The sequence below is a fragment of the Crinia signifera genome, chromosome 1, assembly GCF_055691185.1.
Source record: "Crinia signifera chromosome 1, ASM5569118v1, whole genome shotgun sequence".
Lineage (NCBI taxonomy): Eukaryota > Metazoa > Chordata > Amphibia > Anura > Myobatrachidae > Crinia > Crinia signifera.
In genome coordinates this window covers 3,393,019-3,417,182 of record NC_139217.1, presented here as the reverse complement: position 1 = coordinate 3,417,182, position 24,164 = coordinate 3,393,019, and the positions used below count along the sequence as shown (strand labels likewise).

At 47.4% G+C, this 24,164-nt stretch overlaps 1 protein-coding gene and 1 pseudogene across 3 annotated transcripts in view; both read right to left on the bottom strand.

Annotated features, from left to right (window-relative positions):
• Positions 1 to 9,512, bottom strand: part of LOC146057488 (hepatic and glial cell adhesion molecule-like) — a 113,723-nt gene extending 104,211 nt beyond the window's left edge. For both annotated transcript variants that reach the window (XM_083168901.1, XM_083168987.1), the window contains exon 1: positions 9,334 to 9,512. The gene's annotated coding sequence lies outside the window, so the exon portion shown is untranslated. The remainder of the gene's footprint in view (positions 1 to 9,333) is intronic.
• Positions 9,513 to 16,728: 7,216 nt separating this feature from the next.
• The window catches only part of LOC146057425 (uncharacterized), a 33,579-nt pseudogene continuing 26,143 nt past the window's right edge, over positions 16,729 to 24,164 (bottom strand). Inside the window, exons 12-14 of the transcript XR_014469725.1 lie at positions 24,043 to 24,096; positions 22,860 to 22,913; positions 16,729 to 17,002 (exon numbers count right to left, since the gene is read on the bottom strand). The product of XR_014469725.1 is annotated as an uncharacterized LOC146057425 (transcript). The remainder of the gene's footprint in view (positions 17,003 to 22,859; positions 22,914 to 24,042; positions 24,097 to 24,164) is intronic.

Sequence of the window (24,164 nt, the reverse complement as noted above, 5' to 3'; positions counted from 1 at the left end):
TGGATCACCCCCTGTGGACATAACATATGGGTGAATCCATGCAATGTTCTTTCCTGGCTATTTCCTGTCAGACCATATTTGGGCAAGAGCGATCTGATCTGGAAATACACGCAGCTATGGGGAATATAGACATATATGGAGAACAAGAGGGTACAGACGGACTAAAAAGTACATTAATTACTACACCTAATAAAATATAATAATTACAGATTTACAGTGAGTCTGATAACCTCACACATGTGAATAAATAAATAACCCAAGACCTCAATGCTGTGAGACCGTAATGCTAACCACTACAGCAACCCGCTGCTGCCCGATTCATTCCACAGTGGCAGTTGGGGGTATCAGATATTTGTTCCCAGCATCTGCTGCAGCTTTATGTGTAAGTGGTACAACTGGGTGTGGTATAGGGCTCTGACGGGGGCGAGCGCAAAGGGGGGCGAGCGCTGTGGGCGCGGTGGCTCGCTACAGGTTCTATTCTCTCTCTATAGGGGTCGTGGACCACCACAAGGGAGAATAGCTCCTGTGAGTCGGGATCCCCCTTGTCGGAGCACCGGCACTCTGGATCCCGATGTCGGGATACTGATTGTCGGAGCGTCATCCGGCACCCGTACAACCTTACAGTATGTGGCAAACTGCAGCAGCGTTTGGTATGTCACACAATAATAGAAGTATCTGGTGCCCCCCGGCTTGTTGGGGGAGGATAAGGAAGAGGCGGTCGCATGTGAGAAGTGTGCTCGCCTCTCCAAGGCCGCCGTGAGGACGGAGACTGGGACTCAAACAGCCTGAGTCTATACAGCACAAACTCGGCGTGAAGCTACTGCGGTCCCCGTTATCTCGGAGCCGGGTGTTTGCCTTGTGCAGGTACTGCAGGTTGAGAGCGGGTTGCCGTAACTCACTGCAAGCAGGAGGCAGAGGGACGCACGGATCCCGGATAACACGTACCGGGCGTGGAGCAGCCGCTGACCCCGTAACCTCGGAGCCGGGTGTCTGCCTCGTGCAGACGCTGCAGGTTGAGGACGTGTGGCCGCGGCGCACAGGAAACAGGAGGCAGAGGGACGTAAGGATCCCGGAGAGAGAAGCGTGGAGAAGCAAGGGCGGAGGCGGATGGTACACGGAAGTGGACGCAGGAGCAAAGGACAGAGGCGCGCGTCCTCGCGCAACAGGTCCTGAGAGCTAAGAGCAAAGCCGGACAGCACGCCCGAACCCACAGAGAGAGGGGGACAGGGAGGACCTCGGAGCCGGGAGTCTGGTTAGCAGGCACTGCGGGTTGAGGAACTTCTTAGAACCCAGGAATACAGGCAAACAAGTGGGAAGAACGGAGCCTGGAAGCCTGGAGCCGGTGAGAGGGTTAATATCCCACCTGCTTTCTACTCTATCTTTTCTCTCTGGTCGTTGGATGTAAGGGGGTAACCCCTGTGGATAGATAGTGTCCCACATAAAGATAAAAATTAAGGGATTCTGGCCGACCCTGAATGAGCCCTATTATTTACAGATACCTGTACAACCCAAGGGAATTAAACGTGGGTATAAATGTCGTGCTGTTATAGTCAGGCTGGTAGAACAGAGACTAAGGTGATGTAGAACCTAGTCAGAGGATGAGGTGACCCATACAATCCTCTCTTTACACTTGTACGGATTAATAATATGAACCAATCTGCATACTCCCTGTAAAGGAGAGCGGCTTATACTGTAACATAGGAGAGGTGGTGGTATCTGCCTCTGCCCGATAACGTGCCATTTTTCCAAAACATGTCGAATAAAGGGCGCAGAAACCAAGCCCAAGCTCAAGATCAAACAGCTTTTTTTACAAAAAAGAAAAAACAAATTAATCAACAATCCCCCCATCGGGGAACACCCCGATGCAATCCCAAGCCTCTGAGGAAATGAAACAATTAACAGAGACCGATCATTATGAAGTACTTGCACAGAGGTTAATCTCCACATTTAAGGTGGAATTACGTGCAGCAGTGCAGGAATTAAAATCAGAGATAAACTCATTAGGGACACGCATAGACACACTTGAGCGTAAAACAGATGAAACCTGCAACTACCAGGAGATATTACAACGAGAGTTTACAGATTTAAAATCGGAGGTAACCTCAATGCGCGACCTGATTGAAGAATTGGAAAATCGGTCGCGTAGAAACAATATACGTATACGGAATATCCCGGAAAGCATTGAGGATGTGCAGCTCCCAGTTTATTTAAAAGGGTTTTTCAATTCTATCATACCAGATTGTAAAGATGAAGAGCTACTTCTAGATCGGGCTCATAGATCACTCCGGAGGAAGCCGGCTCCTGACCAACCTCCTAGGGATGTGATACTGCGTATGCATTATTTTCACATTAGGAACCGGTTCCTGGAGGCATGTAGGCGCTTGGACCCTATTAGCTATAAAGAATCTCAGCTGCTCATATTCCAAGATATAGCACCCTCCACATTGAGGAAAAGAAGAGAAATGGGGCAGGTGACCAAAATCTTACAGGAGCAGAAGATCCCATATAGATGGGGTTTCCCCTTCTCTCTCCAATTCACAATTGAAGGGAAAAGACATAATATAAAAAAGGTAGAAGACGGTATAGAGGCCCTGAAGCAGATGGACATTATCCCTAAGTCTCTTCAGATGCAAGCGGGTCTTGAGCAGAGTACAGAAAAAACTCCGCCAAGACCAGAATGGTCGAAAACATAAGGAGGGCTTAATTCCTTATATAAATATACACGCGGTGCAGATCAATAGCAGTAAGAGTGTACTTGCTCTTTTGTAGCTGGATGGCACAGTCCCTTCTGGCTACCAGGAGCGGGTCCCCGGCTGCTAGCGCTTCCCAAATAATGCAGCCTTCTCTGGGAGTCCTCGGCTCCGGTTTCTGGGTCTCCGGCCGTGATCCGTTAGTGCGTGATGACGTAGCCTGATGACGCGTTTCTCCGTCTTGTAGGGTAATCGGCGGCTTCCTCAGATCAGTGTATATTTATATAAGGAATTACAACAATATTATTCCTAAAAATGCTACTAACGTACTAATCAAAGCTTCAGCCTAAAAACAGCTGCTTACTTGCTACATTAGCAATTGCAATTGGACGGGCTCTGAGGAGCAAGAAACTGTTGCTTATACCAAGCTTTAATATAAATACTAACCCAGTTCTGATTGCGCAAAAGGACTGTGAGAACTGACTTTTAAGCTCATGTGTGCAGAACTACTTGAAATCAAATGATCATTGGATGTCAAAAGGAGAGTGATTCTTTTTTTATTCAGCACCGGCCGGTGATATTGTGTCATATATGAATAGAATTTTTATATGAATAGAATTGTGATGTTTAAATAAAGTTTATTTTATGTTTTAAATATAGTCCTATAGCGCTGTCTATTTTGTCCCCCTTTTTTGTTCTTCTATTCGCCAAGGGTTGAGTATCCCTTGGAGATAGCAGCTTGGACTATATTCAAGGCTATTGGGCTCAGTATAATTCTACTTTGTTCAGTTAAAGGACACTGTCCAAGAAATGGCCAGTGCCCAGGTTAATTGCGGGAAGCCATATCTAAGACCTTTTGGCAGGTTTTTGTTGTTTAAAAGGATGTTATTTCGTCACATGTTGTGTCAAGTGTCTTGGAATGTTAGATATTTTGAATGTTTTTTGATTAATTTTGAGTTTTTGGCGATATTTTATTTAATACGAGGATTGTATGTAAGGTATGCCTACCCTGGATATATTAGCAGCAGGGTTAGAACATTAGAACAGGGAGAACTGCTATGGTTTTGAAAATACTTTCACTTAACGTAAATGGGCTAAATTCGCCACGTAAAAGAACAATGGCAATTCAGCACTTCAAAAGGTCAAAAGCACAAATTATTTTTCTACAAGAAACACATTTTAAAGTGGAACACCCAGCTTTGACCTCTAGTGCTTTTCCCAGTGTCTTTTACTCGACTTCTAAGAAAACTAAAGGTACAGCAATTTTATTACACCGTTCATTGGCGTACAAGATAGAGCAATCATATATGGATACTTTAGGTCGATTTAGTATTGTAGTGGTAAATGTAAATGGGATCCATTTGACCCTGGCATCGGTCTATGTCCCGAACCATGAACATGGTCGTTTTTATAAGGAATTTTTGACCCATTTAAATAAACTAGAAAAGGGCAGAGTTATAATAGGAGGGGACTTTAATGCGGTCCCGGATATAAAGAAGGATAGAGGGGCTACCACCCCCCCAAGTAGAAATACAATTATGGAGTCACGGAGATTGGCAGAGGTAATCACAACAAATAGTTTGTTTGATGCTTGGAGAACTTTGTATCCTATGGAGTGTAACTACATTCATTTCTCTATCCCTCATAAAATATACTCGAGACTAGATCTTTTTTTAATAAATAACTGTACGTTACCTGATCTGAAGGAAGTAAGAAGCCAAACAGTGGTGTGGTCAGATCATAGTGAGGTGCTGATGACACTAAAATTAATGCAAGGATCCCTCCCTCAGAGTAAATGGAGACTAAACTCTGCTCTTTTATTGAAAAAAGAACATATAACCCAGATAGAAACCTATTTGAAAGAATATTTTGAGATTAATTATACGGAGGACGTAGCAGCGTCAACAGTGTGGGCAGCCCACAAAGCTGTAATTAGAGGGCATTTTATCTCAATGGCCAACTCTCAAAAACTAAAAGACCAGAAAGTCTGTTGGGATCTGGAACAACAGATAGAGAGGCTAAATGGGTTACACCAAAGGAACCCAAAGAAAAGTATTATAGTAAGCTCCTGAAGTTAAAAAGCCAACTTTATCAGATTCAGTCAACAAAAGCAGCTAAAACAATGAAGTGGCTTCAATACAAATTTTACGCAAAGGGAGATAAAGCGGACGCAATACTGGCCTCAAGACTCCGGGCACAGAGGCAGCGGAATCGTATATTAGCCATAAAAGATACCCAGAACAACCTAATATATGACCCCCAAAAAATAGCACAGCTTTTTAGAGCATATTATGAAGAGCTATATAATATCCCTATAAGAGAACAAGAGGAAATGGCCAAAAATAAGCTGGATAACTTTTTTGCCCCACTAGTGCTGCCTCAGTTAACAGACCAGGATCGACAACAGCTGAATAAGGAAATCTCTATTGAAGAAATTAGCGGAATAATTAAAAACTTAAAAAATAACTCCGCCCCAGGCCTCGATGGCCTATCGGCTATCTATTATAAAAAATGTAGTGCTTTACTTACCCCTCATTTAAAGATCTTATATAATAAAATATTAGAGGGGGAGGCTTTTGACATAGAGGCTGTGAAGGCTGAGATTATTTTACTATCAAAACCGGGTAGAGACCCAACAATGTGTGGAAGTTACCGTCCCATATCAATCCTTAATGTGGATCTCAAAGTTTTTTCAAAAATATTAGCTAACCGCCTGTCTGGTGTGATCGCTCGCCTGGTTCACCCCGACCAGGTCGGGTTCATTCCAAACAGGCAGGCTTGTGACAATATTAGAAAAGCTACTAATATTATAGACTATGTAGACAGAGCAAAAAAAACCACAATGGTCATGAGCCTAGATGCCGAGAAGGCTTTTGACCGGGTCTCATGGTCATATATGAATCAGACATTGAGCAGGTTTGGGTTTACCGGACCCTTCTTGATAGGATTGAATGCGCTATATGCCTCGCCAGCGGCGACTGTAGTAGCAAATGGTATTAAATCATCACCGTTCTTAATTAAGAACGGGACAAGGCAGGGTTGCCCATTATCCCCATTAATTTTCGCCCTTATGATCGAACCCTTAGCTATTAAAATCCGAGAGGAGACAGATTTTAGGGGGGTAGAAATAGGTGATGAAGAATATAAAATCTCATTGTACGCAGATGATATCCTGCTCACCCTAACAAACCCAATAGGTTCCTTGGCCGCTTTGTTCCAGATCTTGCATGAATTTAGTGCTCTCTCGAATTTTAAGATAAACAGATCTAAGACAGAAGTATTGGATATAAACTTGCCCCAAGAAATGAAAAATCAAATATTTGGTTCATATCAATTTGTGTGGAAAAAAAATAATCTGAAATATTTGGGAATATTCCTAACCAAGCATTATAATAATCTCTTCCGAGCAAATTATCCCAGATTGATCAATGACCTACAAAAGGACATAACTAGGTGGTCAGAGATGTATATTTCATGGTCGGGGAGGGCAAATGCATTGAAGATGAACGTACTCCCGAGATTATTATATTTGATCCAGGCACTTCCAGTTGCAATACCTAGCAGCACGATAAAGAACCTACATAAACTGTTCACTCGCTTTTTGTGGGCGGGGAAAAAACCAAGGGTGAGACTGAAAATCTTACAAAAAGCTAGCAAAGAGGGTGGTTTGGGGGTCCCAAACATTCAAATGTATTATTTAGCGGCCCATGTGGCACAGGCAATATTATGGCATTCTAATCCAGCGTCTAGAACATGGGTCTTCAACCTATGGCCCTCCAGATGTTGTGAAACTACATGTTCCAACATGCATTGCCACATTTTTTCCTATAAGAGCATGCCAAAACTGTCAGGGCATGATGGGAAATGTAGTTCCAGAACATCTGGAGGGCCACAGGTTGAAGACCCATGGTCTAGAAGATGGGTCCAGGTGGAGTCAGAACTGCTGCAAATGCAGTCGATTTCGACACTGTTGTGGATTCCATGTAAACTGAGACCCACCACGATATGTAAATTCCCCACGATTACATTTACATTGAATGTCTGGGACAGAACAACAAAAAAATATGAATTACTTTCCAATCCCCCTAAATTGGTTCCCTTAAGGGATAATCCTAACTTCCCAGCGGGAAAGGATAAATTATATTTTAAGGATTGGTCAGGGAAAGATATTTTATTCATCAATGAAATTGTAGAGTCACAGATGTTCCCTTCTTTTAGAGAACTACAGGAGAAATAACCTACCCACAAATTGCTTCTACCAATTTTTACAATTACGGAGTTTCCATGGCTCTATAACAGGGGGATACATACAGGAGAATAAGACGGTAGTGGAAACATTATGCTATAAAAGATCCCCCTCGAAAGGTTTGATCTCAACGATATATAAACTGTTACTCAATTATGACAAACCAAGACGAACAGCACATGAAATGGCATGGGAACAAGAGCTGGGAATACAGCTGGAGAATAAAGGGTGGGATAAAATTAAACAAAATATAGTATCGGTTTCTCCTTCAATTAGATATAGAGAAAATGCATATAAAATGTATACACGATGGTATAGGACACCTATTAAATTGGCCCAAATGTACCCGACCATTTCGGATGAATGTTGGAGGGAGTGCGGGTTGAGGGGCTCCATGACCCATATCTTCTGGGAATGTCCTAAAATAAGGGAGATATGGACATTTACACAAGAACTGATAAAAAAGGTATTAGGATTCCAAGTACCAGAGGAACCCAGCTATTTTTTGTTACCACAAAACATCCCGGAGATTTCAAAATATCAGCAAAAATTAATATGGTTTATATGTGGGGCGTTAAAGATAAAGATTGCTTTCCATTGGAAATCGATAAATACCCCATCTAAGCATGCGATTTTAGCATCAATATGGGATATTTATCACCTAGAATATCTAGCTAGTATTGTTGAGGATACACCAGTAATATTTGGCAAGATCTGGGGACCATGGCTTGAGTATAATGGCCTCCCTCCACCATACACATATGGGCATTGAGGGGCGCAGTTACACTCTGGTTAGGATAAAAGGGAGAAAACAACGCGGAAAGGTTCTATTTTTGGGGAGGCTATCGGGGTAGTGGGGGGAGATACCGCTGACAATGAGGATCCTGTTATAGGAAAGAGGGGGGGATAACATATCGATGCAATCCAATATTGTTTTTTTTTGTATGGGGTTAGTAGTTAGTTGGTCTGCTTTCTTTGGGATGTGTGGGCAGTCATAAATGTAATGAAATATGTATAAGAAATTACCGGGAAGGCAAAAGATGACGACATGTAAATGTAATGTATGTAATGTGAAAAATCATGTAATAAAATTTAAATTTAAAAAAAAGAAGTATCTGGCGCCCCCTGGTGCAGGAAAAGGATATCACAAAGCCAGATTCATCCAGCAACTGCCTGGGGAAATTTACTGAAGGGTGATCTTGGTGGCGGTTCTTTACAAATGGCTGAATCACCAAAGAAACGCACCACAAAACCGCTGCAATCAGAAGAGGATGCCCAATGCACCTTTAGTGAGGCGATCATTGTGATGGGGGAGGATACACAGAAAGAATACATTTATATGGGCAATTTTATGGTTTATTGCAATTGGCTCCAGAAATTGTTTCATATGATTGCAAAAGCAATATCAAGCCGGCCTTACCCAATTTGATGCCCTAGGCAACATTTTTGTTGGTGCCCCCTGGCAGATGATACCGCCGCGAGCAAAGACTGCAGTGATAGCTCCCGCTGCTGTCACTGCCACAGTCTGTGTAGGAGGGGGCTGGTCATTAGTGGATGCCGGCACCCCCGGCCCTTAGATGAGTCTCCCAGGAGCTGCCGCCCCTAGGCATAGGCTGCTGCCCTAGGAAATTGCCTAGTATGCCTAGGGCCGGCTATAAATATATAGGGGGAGATTCTCTAAGAATCTCCGCCCCCCTTCGCCGCCCATCGCATACTTAATTATCGCATATGCTGTAACATATGCGATAATTAAGGCAAAGGACAGCTCTTGCGTTAAGAGCTGTCCTTTGCGGTGAGAGTCGCCGGGTCCCAGCAGGTCCCAGCGGCTCTCCCCTCCCTCCCACACCCGGCGCTGCTGCTGCTGCGCCGGGCTCTCCTCCTCCATGCACCCAGAAGAGGATCAGTGCAGGGAGGGGGTCACAGGTCCGGGCAGCACTGAGCTGTGCTGCCCGGACACAGGTGAGGGGGCGATGCGGGGCGGCGGCGCGGGGCGGCGGAGGGTTGCAATAGAAGCCCATTGGCTTCTATGGGGCATCGCCAGATTTTTCTGGCGATGCCCCCCGCCGCGGTAACCCAGCGGGAGATGCTTACAGCATCCCAAAATGCGGTAAAAACCCCGATAACGGGGTTTTTACCGCATTTTTAGTTTAGAGAATCCCGCCCATAGATAGATAGATAGATAGATAGATAGATAGAGAGAGAGAGAGAGAGAGAGAGAGAGAGAGAACGGGAGGTCAGGCACTCCAAACAACTTGGTAAGCTGCAGCCGGTGCCGTCACAAAAGAAAATGTATCGAGACGGGAGGTGAGGCACTTCTAGCTTAATTTAAATAAATATGACAGTAGCCAGGGCTAGTAATTTGTCATCAGGTTACAACAGAGATAAAAATGAACATACCTTTATAGAGAGAAATCCCCCAGAAGTGTGTGGCTGAGCGGGACGGGACCAAACACCCGCTCTTTCCGCCGGCATTGCTGACGTCACCTGTCAGAGACGTCAGTAAGAAACAGTGTATAGTCCATCACCATGGCAACCTTCATTCACAGATAAATAACGTATACATGTAAGACGCTTTAAACATATATCACTAGAGACAGGATTATATGCAACATAACAAGCTTGAAATATGCATGCAAATATGCATGAAAAATACTTAAAATATGCATGAAAAGTGTTAAAATATGCTATACATTAAATAATAAAAGAGGTACTTTTTAACTTATTTATTTAAAAATCAGCATACAATTAGTTGCAAATAAACCTCAAAAATTGGCCCACAGCATCTGCAGATGTCTAGTGCTGTGCACAGGATTGTTTTTCTTCCTGGCTGCTACAGCAGACTGCAGTGTCCAAAGCTCTTCTTGCGTCAACTGCACGGACCCTCATCTCCGATGGATCAAATGTCAGCATAGCGTGTGAAGGCGGCGCAGTGGAAGGCTTCCTCCCTATGCCGCATACTAACTGACACGGCATTTCCTCCGCGTCGCGTGATGTCACAACCCTTCCGTCTGCCTCCTCTGCTGCAGAAGTCTGTCTCTTGGTGTAAAGTCCCAGGCCAGGGGCAGGCAAAGGTTCAGGAGCTTCGTAATGGCATACACCCCAACTGACTTTTATCCACATGGATTGGCAGCCTAGAGCAGTGTCAGACATAGCGTACATCCAAGGTCCCCCACACTGCGCACATATTTCCCCGGCCTGCACACTCTACCACTATCTGGCCAGCAGCAGCAGGGCAAGGCAGTGCTGTGAATCGCGGGTGGAAAGGGGGCATGGCCTAAAATATGCACCATCACTAGATTTTAGGTAAAATATGCAATAACCAGTGAGAATGGGCAAAATATGCAAATGCATATGCAAATATATATAATCCTGTCTCTATATATCACCAAAGACCATGTAGAAAAAAGCATTATCTAAACACTGCGTATGAGATCTGCTCATTTAAACCTTTTGGCAAAATCACATTTAAGCGGTGAATCCACCGCGATTCACAGCGTAATAGTTGAAGTGGGTGGTTACCACCTCTGATGGAAGGGGGGATGCAGTTAATAATTCTGAACCGTAAACTGTTGAGCGGGTGTCGTCATTCTAGAAAGTGCCGAGCTACCGGCTGATCAGCTTTACCGCTGGCAATTGCTGACCGAATAGCGCTTCTATGAAGTGCAATACGCGCTTTACATTTCTCTCGGTCTTGCCGATGTAGCTAAGACTGCAGGGACAGATTAGCTGAAAGACAATGAAATATGAGGTGCAAGTAAAATGAGGTTTGATTTTGAGCACTTTACCAGTATGGGGGTGGGGAAATGAATTGCCCGTCAGCATGAATTGGCACGCTGTACAAGTGCATTTAAAGCAGTCTGGTCGAAGTTGATTTAACCAACTAGGTTCAATTGGTGTTGGATTATAGGTTACATTAGTTTTGACTAAAAAGTCTTTTAAATTGCGACCTCTAGTGGCAGGGCAAGATGCGGTAATCTTTAAAAGGTAAAGAGCGGTCGCTCTTAATGATTGGCCAGGTGTTTTTTATGACTGAGGTGATAGCATTACTGGATGTATTGAATTTATTAACCCAAGTGATAGTTTGAGAAGAACTGTCTAATTTAGGCTTATGAAGAAGTAAAGCATTCCTGTTCATCTCAAGTGCTTTGGAATTGCATTGTAATAATTCAGTTCTGTCGTAGCCTCGGGTTACAAACTTGTTGATTAATTCATTCAATTGGGAGTCACAGATCGTATCCGTATTGTTGCTACGGCTAGATCTGCTCATCTGTGAGAAAGGCAGTGACTTGACTAGATTGCGGGGATGACAACTTAATGGTTGGAGAGAAGTATTGCGATCAGTGTTTTTTACATACACACTGGTTACAAGGGCATTGTTAATGATTTTTACATCAACGTCCAGAAAATGGACATGATGATTGTTAATCTCAAAAGTAAATTTGATGGGATAATCAGATGCATTGTGGACTGCAATAAGATCACTCAATGTTGATGGTACACCTCGCCACAAGAAGAACAGGTCGTCGATGTAGGATTGGAAATGTAATTGTTGGAAATAACAGCATCTGAAAAGAAAACATCAAACTCAACAGAAAACATGAATATATTAGCATAGGATGGTGCCACCGAAGACCCCATAGCACATCCACGAACCTGTAAATAAAAATCGTTATTGTAAATAAAAAAATTGTTGTGCAAAATTAAGTCCAGAAGTAATATAATTAAATCAATTTTGTTCTGATCAAAGTCACTGTGGGTGATAAGAAATCTGTGCATAGCTGCTAACCCAAGGGTATGAGGAATGACAGTATAAAGATTAACGACATCAATGGTTGCGAGATGACACTCAGGTGTCAGTGCAGATAATTCATCCAGATTTCTCAAAAAAGATGTCGTGTCTAATAAAAATGTGGGTTGACATTTGATTAAAGGCTGAAGAAGGTTGTCTAGATAAGTGGCAGCAGGTTGCAGTAAAGAGCCTTGTGCCGACACAATAGGTCGTCTGGGGGGAGGGTAGAGACCCTTGTGGATCTTTGGTAAAGTATATAAAATAGGTACTAGAGGAAATTCAGGTGTAAGCACCTTCTTGATGGTGTCATTGATGACACGGGAGTCGACACCCCATTGTAGAATTTCCACCAATTTCTGTTGGCACCCCTTCGTCGGATTGCTGGACAAATTAAGATAAGTAGAGACATCCGATAAATGTCTCATAATTTCAGTGTGGTACGCATCAATGTCCTGGAGCACGATGGCTCCCCCCTTGTCCGCTTGGCGGATGATTAGGTTGGCATTATTGGACAAATTCTTAAGAGCGTGTCGTTCTGCACCAGAGAGGTTGTGGTAGACATTAATAGGCTTTTGAATGATATCAGAAATCCCCTGATCAATCAATCTGGCATACGTTTTGATGCTGGGATTGTTGGTAAAAAGCTCAAAGGAGGACACTGGGGCAAATTTCTTAATGGCAGTAGGAATGGGAAGAGAGGAAGGTGTAGGATCGGGAGGTCTGTTAGAAAAATTAAATTGATGGCGAGGTGACGCAGGGACAGAGATGGCGGGGTGATGCAGAGACAGAGATGGTGGGGTGATGCAGGGACAGAGATGGTGGGGTGACGCAGGGACATGCACCTCTATGTCACACTACATGTCACATTCATCCCAACTGCTACCTGTCACATTCATCTGACCCGGCTCCTGTTTACATCAATAGGGGAAGCCCAACCTCCAGACCGCAGCATCCTATGGTCAGTATGGAGGTTGGATGGGGTCACACACAGCCTCCGCTGCTGTCTGCTGTACTCTGCAGACAGCAGCGGAGTCAGGGAGGAGGTGAATGGATGTCTGTGTGCAGCTTCCATTCACCTCGCAGACAGGGGGTGCACAGGGGCTGGGCTTGCCCCCAGGGTGCTGATCGGCGATCCTGGCAGGGAGATGTCATCTTCAAGCGCCACTTCTGTCTACACTGCAGGTGGGCACCACAGTGTGAAAGGTGCAAATCCCGGATCTGACTTGGCTTGGATCCGTGTTCCAAATGCCATGTCGGATCCGGGTTTTTTGGTGTAAAAGGGGTATAAGTGTGTGTTCTGTGTGTTTTGTACTGTTTTTGGCTGTGTTGTAGTGTATATGGGTGTTGTACTGCTTGTGGTGTGTATCTGTCCAACGTGTAAGTGTGTGTGGTGTGCTACGTATACAGTATATGTGTGTGTAGTGTGCTGTGTGTGCATATATGGTGTACTGCGTGTGTACAATGTGTATGTGTGTGTGATGTGTGGTCTATGTATTTCCCCAATTATTCCCAATTGCTGAAAGCCTTCACCATAATGCTAGAATGTGTCATTCATACTAAATGACAGCAATGAACTCAGGGGATGCAGTTAAAATCCCGGCGTTCAGAATCCCGACGCCGGAATCCCGACCGCCGAAATGCCGACACATTCTCCCTCCTGGGGTGTCCACGACACCCCTGGAGGGAGAATAAATTAGTGTGCCGAGCGTAGCGAGGCACCGGGCCCGCTGCGTGGCGAGCGCAGCGAGCCCGCAAGGGGGGGCGATCCACGTCCCCCCTTTGTCGGCATTTCGGCTGTCGGGATTCCAGTGTCGGGATTCTGAACGCCGGGATTCAATACTGAATCCGAACTCAGGTGTGGTGTTGGTCCTTTGTCTTCAGTTTCCCAGATCGTCGATTTTTTCCCCAGATCATTAATTAAGGCAAATTGAACCTTGGTGTTTTTTACATTGCTAAGAGAAATTTCCCCAAAACGGCTTCGAGGTGCACACCACCAGGTCCAGAGGTACCTTGTTGCCAAATTTGGCAGCTTTGAGTGCCATGGTGTGCCCGCAATGCAACAGACACGCACACACACACACTCTTCAGCTTATTATATAGATATACACATACACTGAAATATACTGGTAGGTTAATTGGCTGCCAACAAAATTAACCCTAGAATGTCTGTGTGTGCGTGTACACGGGTCAGGGACGGATGTGATGTTCAAATATTCTCTGTACAGAGCTGCGGAATAGGTGTGCGCTATATAATAACTGGTAATAATATTCTCTGTACAGCGCTGCGGAATATGTGTGCGCTATATAATAACTGGTAATAATATTCTCTGTACAGAGCTGCGTAATATGTGTGCGCTATATAATAACTGGTAATAATATTCTCTGTACAGCGCTGCGGAATATGTGTGCGCTATATAATAACTGGTAATAATAGTCTCTGTACAGCGCTGCGGAATATGTGTGCGCTATATAATATTACTGGTAATAATATTCTCTGTACAGAGCTGCGGAATATGTGTGCGCTATATAATAACTGGTAATAATATTCTCTGTACAGCGCTGCGGAATATGTGTGCGCTATATAATAACTGGTAATAATAGTCTCTGTACAGCGCTGCGGAATATGTGTGCGCTATATAAATAACTGGTAATAATAGTCTCTGTACAGCGCTGCAGTATATGTGTGCGCTATATAATAACTGGTAATAATATTCTCTGTACAGCGCTGCGGAATATGTGTGCGCTATATAATAACTGGTAATAATATTCTCTGTACAGCGCTGCGGAATATGTGTGCGCTATATAAATAACTGGTAATAATAATCTCTGTACAGCGCTGCGGAATATGTGTGCGCTATATAAATAACTGGTAATAATAGTCTCTGTACAACGCTACGGAATATGTGTGCGCTATATAAATAACTGGTAATAATAGTCTCTGTACAGCGTTGCGGAATAAGTGTGCGCTATATAAATAACTGGTAATAATAGTCTCTGTACAGCGCTGCGGAATATGTGTGCGCTATATAATAACTGGTAATAATATTCTCTGTACAGCGCTGCGGAATATGTGTGCGCTATATAATAACTGGTAATAATAGTCTCTGTACAGCGCTGCGGAATATGTGTGCGCTATATAAATAACTGGTAATAATATTCTCTGTACAGCGCTGCGGAATATGTGTGCGCTATATAATAACTGATAATAATAGTCTCTGTACAGCGCTGCGGAATATGTGTGCGCTATATAAATAACTGGTAATAATATTCTCTGTACAGCACTGCGGAATATGTGTGCGCTATATAATAACTGGTAATAATAGTCTCTGTACAGCGCTGCGGAATATGTGTGCGCTAAATAACTGGTAATAATAGTCTCTGTACAATGCTGCGGAATATGTGTGCGCTATATAATAACTGGTAATAATAGTCTTTGTACAGCGCTGCGGAATATGTGTGCGCTATATAATAACTGATAATATTCTATGTATAGCGCTGCGGAATATGTGTGCACTATATAATAACTGGTAATAATATTCTCTGTACAGCGCTGTGGAATATGTGTGCGCTATATAATAACTGGTAATAATATTCTCTGTACAGCGCTGCGGAATATGTGCGCTATATAAATAACTGGTAATAATAGTCTCTGTACAGCGCTGCGGAATATGTGTGCGCTATATAATAACTGGTAATAATATTCTCTGTACAGTACTGGGGGGGGGCGACGACATGTGAAGCGCCTGGCGCGGGGGGCGCGTGGAGCGCCTGGCGCGGGGGGCGCGTGGAGCGCCTGGCGCGGGGGGCGCGTGGAGCGCCTGGCGCGGGGGGCGCGTGGAGCGCCTGGCGCGGGGGACGCGTGGACCGCCTGGCGCGGGGGACGCGTGGACCGCCTGGCGCGGGGGACGCGTGGAGCGCCTGGCGCGGGGGACGCGTGGAGCGCCTGGCGCGGGGGACGCGTGGAGCGCCTGGCGCGGGGGACGCGTGGAGCGCCTGGCGCGGGGGGCGCGTGGAGCGCCTGGCGCGGGGGACGCATGGAGTGCCTGGCGCGGGGGACGCGTGGAGCGCCTGGCGCGGGGGACGCGTGAAGCGCCTGGCGCGGGGGACACGTGAAGCGCCTGGCGCGGACATACACTATACAGCTTGAGCAAACACGACACAGACCATTTGTATGTCAAAAAAGAAACTTTATTCCAAATGTAGAAAAAATAGATTCATCTGAACATCAACAATAGTTACACCAAACAAGCGTGGAATAAAACAGAACAAACTCAGAGGACGCCATCTTCTTCAGCGGCGCTGCGGCCATTTCACGGCCAGAATACTGAGGCGGCGAAAGGAAAGGTCAATGTTTTGGTTATGTCAGTATAATTAATGTGCATTCTCCCCTCTGACTTCACATCCTTGGGACCTTGGCGACACCCCAGGACCAAGTGCAGAAACCTTTGTGGGATTCGGTCACATTTCAGCAGCTCGGTTCTATAAAGCTATAGGTAGATACACACACTGGAGGCAACCATTTTGTATACTTGAGCACAGATATCAAGCTCCCAGAGAGTTCAGACAACAAAATGGCTGCCGCGCTGTGTGAGAGACACCATGTTTAAGACTCCGCTTCCCTCACCTTCCAGTAGAATCAGTGGATCTTGCTAAAGTTAATAACTACGTTTTGTTAATCAATATTACCCAGCAGAAATAGGAAAGTGCATCAAACTTAAATGCATTAAACACTTTAGCGTAACATCAATAGACAATAAAGAAAATTAGCAGCAAAAGAAAGGGCGGCGGCCACAGATCACCCTCCATAGCCCATAACAAACATGGCCGGAGGCGGCTCCCATTCACAGTAAGTCATCCAATCAGAACACTGGTTTCTCTAATTGCAGCCACAAAGGAGCCAATGCATGTGTCACGGACACTTCATCCCGTGACCTGGACAGTACAAAATACAAACGGTACAAATAAAAAGACAAACTAGTGAGAAAGTGCAAATACAAAAGTAGAAAAGTGCAATCACTAGGAAACTTTAATGAGGGGAAGGAGGAGGCTGAGGACCGGACCGTCACCTCTCGGTACCCAGCAGTCAGAATGACCCGGATGGAAACCCCTGGCGTTGGTAGAACTGGCGAGCCCGCTCCTCTCGCTGTCTTGACGGCCTCTTTATTTTGAGCCTGTGATGACCATTCCAGGGCTCCAGCGGAACGCGACTGGGGAGCATGTCGTAGCGGTGTGGAAGCATGCCCATGCCAGAGAACGGGTAGTTCTTATATATGGGAACTGGGCGGGAGAGAGGAGGAGAGAGTCAGACACAGGAAATGAAGATTGCACACAGATGATAAGATAGGAAGACGGCCTAAGCCTATAGTAAGGGAATCCCTGGTATAACTCCACAGTCTAATCGCTTGGGGTCTTCATCTAAGTAAGCAGAACCAATGCAACAAAATCACACACACACACACACCCCAAAGATACAGGAAGGAAAATCAGATGACAGGCGCTAAATCTGCCTAGCATCAAGCTTTTCACCCAACATTCCCATAGGACAGAATAAAAAAGTTAACACTCTCAATCATAAAGAGTAAACACCAACACATTAAACAGGCAATACACAGAGAACACCTTCTCTCCATGGTTCTTCATCTCTTTTTGTTGTGTTTCTCTGAAAAGTACTTTTGTATGTTTAATCATGTACAGTCTAAAATTAATGAAAGATTTTAAATAAACCAAAGACTAATAACTATTATTAATGCTAGAAAACATGGTTGACCAAGGTTTCTAATAGTTATATATATATATATATATATATATATATATATATATATATATATATATATATATATATATATATTACGGTGGAGTGAAACAAATTGAAATTGAGAAATTCAGGGCCTTATTCAGATCTGCGCGCATTCGCACGCAGTACCGATGTTGGCCATCTGCGCATGTGCAGGCATATGGTGCGTGCACCCACGGTGACCTTTCGGGTCGACGGGTGCACGCACCCATGGCAGCGAGGGGGGGGGGCGGAGATGGGCGGGAGTGCCGGGCTGCCCCATTACCATATGGGAACTCCCAGCGTTCCATGGGCGTTCCCATGACAACGCTGGGCGTTCTCATGGTAATGAGGCAGTGACACGGGTGTGTGGGCCGGGTAGCTGACATCACCGGATGTCAGCTGCCCGCCCATATCACGCCAGCGTGCACGCAAATGTATGTAACTCAAAAGTCACTTATATAAGCGTGCACGCTAAACATCATTCGATGGTCACCGACCATAGAATGATGTGGGCGGACACGCCAGCAAAGCGAATGGATGTTTATGCAAAACATCCATTCGCTGCTGTGCGGGCGAAGCCTCACATTGCTGTGGCGGCAGGGGGGCGTGCGTTCGCCGGGCGGGGTTTGGTGGACTCGCAAGGCTGCGAATTCGCAGCCTTGCGAATCAACCTGAATAACCCCCTCAGTATCGGCTAGTGTGGGAAAGTTGTGACTTGACCTGAATAACCCCCTCAGTATCGGCTAGTGTGGGAAAGTTGTGACTTGACCTGAATAAGAAACGTGCAGAAGCTTTTTGATCTGAGTCAACATCTTCTGTTCTGGCCAGAGGCCTAAAAAAACTTTTTCTCTTGGTCACTTCACTTACAACACACAATATTCACAACTGTGACCGTGAAAACGGGTCAATTATCGGGGATTCTTTTCTCCCACCAGTCAGTCACTTTGCACTAGGACAAGCTCGTACTGTTTTTTACTATGCTAAAGTATATTAATGAACCCTCTTAAGGTGCGTACACACGGGCAAAACAATTGCTGGCAATATGGTCGCTGAGCGACCATATTGCCAGCGACTGGAGTGTGCACCGGCGATAAATCGCCGAGTGCGCGCTCCCGTTTTCAGCCCCTTAATGGTCGCTGGTGTGCGGAGCATGCTCCTCCGACCAGTGACTTTCCCTGCGCCTCTTCTCCCGGCAGTGTGACATTTTCATCAGCGACGATCTCTGGACACTGATGAACACAGGACACTGAGCAGTATATTGCCAGCGATCATATTGCCCCGTGTGTACACAGCCTAAGACATTCTGACATAATTATAACTAGATCGGAGCTTTTTCATAAGTGTCGTCATTTTCACCTAAAAAGTGAAACTTTAGGTCTCTGGCCAGAACAGAAGATATTGACCCAGATGAAAAAGCTTTTGCACGTTTCAACTTTTTCACTCCACCCTAAAAATATATATATATACTCAAAAGAAAGATGGCGGCACTCGCAGGCTTGTGACAAAATCAACTCGTTTATGTGATAAAACACATGCAGTACAAAACGACGTTTCGGGGACTAGCCACGTTTTCAAGGTGCAAAAGTGACTTCTGCACCTTGAAAATGGGGCTAGTCCCCGAAACGTCGAAGTAACTTCTGCACCTTGAAAACGGGGCTAGTCCCCCGAAACATCGGTTTGTACTGCATGTGTTGTGTCACATAAACGAGTTGATTTTGTCACAAACCTGCGAGTGCCGCCATCTTCCTTTTGAGTGCATCTAAAAACATATTGGAAGGCACAGCAGCAAACATAGGAATAGAGTGCCGGTCCTCCCCCTGGCTATAGATATAGATATATATATATATATATATATATATATATATATACACATATATATTACATCGCAGGCTGAGAGGGTACGGCACAAGAAAACTAGAGGACCCAGATGCAGCAACCAGCAAAGGTGGAAAGTGAGCATTCTATAAAACACAGGAAGAGAATGGGGAAGGGAAGGAAAAACAGCAGCAGCACAGGAGGAGCAGGGCACATGGTGGGGCAACAAGCGACTGCTGGAGCAGGGCACACAGGTGGGGCAACAAGCCTTTACTGGAACAGGTAAGGTGGGCAACGCGCAACTACTGGAGCAGGGCACACGGGTGGTGAGGGCAACAAGCTACTACCGGAGCAGGGCACATGGGTGGGTAGGGCAAAAATCTACGACCGGAGCAGGGCACACGGGTGGGTAGGGCAAAAATCTACTACCGAAGCAGGGCACATGGGTGGGGCAACAAGCTACTACCGGAGCAGGACACATGGGTGGGGGGCAACAAGCTACAGTACTACCAAAGCAGGGCACATGGGTGGGGCAACAAGCTACTACCGGAGCAGGGCCCATAGGTGGGGCAAACAAGCTACTACCGGAGCAGGGCAACAAGCTACTACCGGAGCAGGGCAACAAGCTACTACCGGAGCAGGGCACATGGGTGGGGGGGCGGGGGCAACAAGCTACAGTACTACCAGAGCAGGGCACATGGGTGGGGCAACAAGCTACTACCGGAGCAGGGCACATGGAAGGGGGGGGCAACAAGCTACTACCGGAGCAGGGCACATGGGTGGGGCAACAAGCTACTACCGGAGCAGGGCAACAAGCTACTACCGGAGCAGGGCAACAAGCTACTACCGGAGCAGGGCAACAAGCTACTACCGGAGCAGGGCAACAAGCTACTACTGGAGCAGGGCAACAAGCTACTACCGGAGCAGGGCAACAAGCTACTACCGGAGCAGGGCACATGGGTGGGGGGGCAACAAGCTACAGTACTACCGGAGCAGGGCACATGGGTGGGGCAACAAGCTACTACCGGAGCAGGACACATGGGTGGGGGGCAACAAGCTACAGTACTACCAAAGCAGGGCACATGGGTGGGGCAACAAGCTACTACCGGAGCAGGGCAACAAGCTACTACCGGAGCAGGGCAACAAGCTACTACCGGAGCAGGGCACATGGGTGGGGGGGCGGGGGCAACAAGCTACAGTACTACCAGAGCAGGGCACATGGGTGGGGCAACAAGCTACTACCGGAGCAGGGCACATGGAAGGGGGGGGCAACAAGCTACTACCGGAGCAGGGCACATGGGTGGGGCAACAAGCTACTACCGGAGCAGGGCAACAAGCTACTACCGGAGCAGGGCAACAAGCTACTACCGGAGCAGGGCAACAAGCTACTACTGGAGCAGGGCAACAAGCTACTACCGGAGCAGGGCAACAAGCTACTACCGGAGCAGGGCACATGGGTGGGGGGGCAACAAGCTACAGTACTACCGGAGCAGGGCACATGGGTGGGGCAACAAGCTACAACCGGAGCAGGGCAACAAGCTACTACCGGAGCAGGGCAACAAGCTACTACCGGAGCAGGGCAACAAGCTACTACCGGAGCAGGGCACATGGGTGGGGGGGCGGGGGCAACAAGCTACAGTACTACCAGAGCAGGGCACATGGGTGGGGCAACAAGCTACTACCGGAGCAGGGCACATGGGTGGGGGGGGGGCAACAAGCTACTACCGGAGCAGGGCACATGGGTGGGGCAACAAGCTACTACCGGAGCAGGGCAACAAGCTACTACCGGAGCAGGGCAACAAGCTACTACCGGAGCAGGGCAACAAGCTACTACTGGAGCAGGGCAACAAGCTACTACCGGAGCAGGGCACATGGGTGGGGGGGCGGGGGCAACAAGCTACAGTACTACCAGAGCAGGGCACATGGGTGGGGCAACAAGCTACTACCGGAGCAGGGCACATGGGTGGGGGGGGGGGCAACAAGCTACTACCGGAGCAGGGCAAAAATCTACTACCGGAGCAGGGCACATGGGTGGGGCAACAAGCTACTACCGAAGCAGGGCAACAAGCTACTACCGGAGCAGGGCAACAAGCTACTACTGGAGCAGGGCAACAAGCTACTACCGGAGCAGGGCACATGGGTGGGGGGCAACAAGCTACAGTACTACCGGAGCAGGGCACATGGGTGGGGCAACAAGCTACTACTGGAGCAGGGCACAAGGGTGGGGGGGCGGGGGCAACAAGCTACAGTACTACCGGAGCAGGGCACATGGGTGGGGCAACAAGCTACTACCGGAGCAGGGCACATAGGTGGGGCAACAAGCTACTACCGGAGCAGGGCAACAAGCTACTACCGGAGCAGGGCAACAAGCTACTACCGGAGCAGGGCAACAAGCTACTACCGGAGCAGGGCACATGGGTGGGGGGGCGGGGGCAACAAGCTACAGTACTACCAGAGCAGGGCACATGGTTGGGGGTGGGCAACAAGCTACTACCGGAGCAGGGCACATGGGTGGGGCAACAAGCTACTACCGGAGCAGGGCAACAAGCTACTACCGGAGCAGGGCAACAAGCTACTACTGGAGCAGGGCAACAAGCTACTACTGGAGCAGGGCAACAAGCTACTACCGGAGCAGGGCACATGGGTGGGGGGGCAACAAGCTACAGTACTACCGGAGCAGGGCACATGGGTGGGGCAACAAGCTACTACCGGAGCAGGGCACATGGGTGGGGGGGCGGGGGCAACAAGCTACAGTACTACCGGAGCAGGGCACATGGGTGGGGCAACAAGCTACTACCGGAGCAGGGCACATGGGTGGGGCAACAAGCTACTACCGGAGCAGGGCAACAAGCTACTACCGGAGCAGGGCAACAAGCTACTACCGGAGCAGGGCAACAAGCTACTACCGGAGCAGGGCAACAAGCTACTACCGGAGCAGGGCACATGGGTGGGGGGGCGGGGGCAACAAGCTACAGTACTACCAGAGCAGGGCACATGGGTGGGGCAACAAGCTACTACCGGAGCAGGGCACATGGGTGGGGGGGGGCAACAAGCTACTACCGGAGCAGGGCACATGGGTGGGGCAACAAGCTACTACCGGAGCAGGGCAACAAGCTACTACCGGAGCAGGGCAACAAGCTACTACCGGAGCAGGGCAACAAGCTACTACTGGAGCAGGGCAACAAGCTACTACTGGAGCAGGGCAACAAGCTACTACCGGAGCAGGGCACATGGGTGGGGGGGCGGGGGCAACAAGCTACAGTACTACCAGAGCAGGGCACATGGGTGGGGCAACAAGCTACTACCGGAGCAGGGCACATGGGTGGGGGGGGGGCCAACAAGCTACTACCGGAGCAGGGCACATGGGTGGGGGGGGGGTGTAACAAGCTACTACTGGAGCAGGGCAAAAATCTACTACCGGAGCAGGGCACATGGGTGGGAGGGTTAGCAAGCGACTTCTGAAGCAGGGCACGTGGGTAAGATGGACAAGCAGCGACACATGACAACACATTTACATAAGAACGTGGCTATTTCGGCTCTCACCCGTGGCTTGCTGGTAATCATTTTCAAAACTGAAATATCCAGAATAGGAATGGTCTATAAGGTGTAAAAAAACATCTGGCGGTTACTATGGGTTACTGTGTGACGCTGGCTACACGTTAGATGACACCGCAAACAATGCAATCTCTGACAAATGATATCGCGCCTCTCAGCCAGCTCAGGGATTCGCCAGATACAGGCTGGCGGAGGGGCGCTACATCTGACTGGGACGTTCGCGCGGCAGCGCCTCGGGGAGCCAGGCAGGGTGAGTGGGGGCTACGGGGGAGCGGTGGGCTTCCTCAGAATGGGGCGCGCGAAGATCTTGTGCACGTGCGCCCCCTTCTGGCGGATGTCGCACAGCGGCGATTGGCGATAGAATCACACACTACGTGATGTTACAAACGATATTGTTCAGTGACCACGTCCAGGAGTACAGGGGTCAGGGGTCAGGATGGTATAAGGTCGACCACTGAAGGTGGACATGCCTAAGGACGACGTGGTTGGAAGGTTGACACAAGTATTAGGTAGACATGAGTTTTTTGGAGCGGACGTGGTATTTTATGCCCCACCATGCACCAGGGCGTGGTGGGAGAATAGCGTAGTGTGCCCAGGTAGCGAGGCACCGCGCCCGAAGCAATGGTGAGCCATGCGAGGGGACGCGCTACACTTACACTGTGTCCATGGAAACTCATGTCGGCCTTTTGACTGTCAACCTAGCCAAATGTTTGTGTCGACCCAATGACCCATAGCGGTCAGGATGTTAGCGGCTCGGACAGACAGAGGGAGGAAGCATCGTTACTGATCTAGGGCCTGATTCATACCTGATTGCAAAAGCCCCAAAAATTCTATCCGATATGGGCAAAACCATGCTGCACTGCAGGTGGGGCAGGTGTAACAGGTGCAGAGAGAGTTAGGTTTGGGTGAGTTATTTTGTTTCTGTGCAGGGTAAATACCGGCTGCATTATTCTGACACTGCAATTGAGATCTCAGTTTAAATACACCCCACCCAAATCTAACTCTCTCTACACCTGTTACATCTGCCCCACCTGCAGTGCAGAATGGTTTTGTCCATTTGCGATCAACTCTGTATATGGCTCATACCGCAACACATGAAAATATATCATTAGTGATAAAAATCATCTAATATGTATCCAGCTTATAGTAACCAAACATATAGTATACCAACCAGCTGTAAAGTCACCCTCATCAAATCCCATGTACCCCGGAATGTACGGCGCTTCTGCAGAAGGAGAAACAGAAGCTCAGCATAGCACACAGGAGACCATCGCTAACGTCTAACATTCCCCG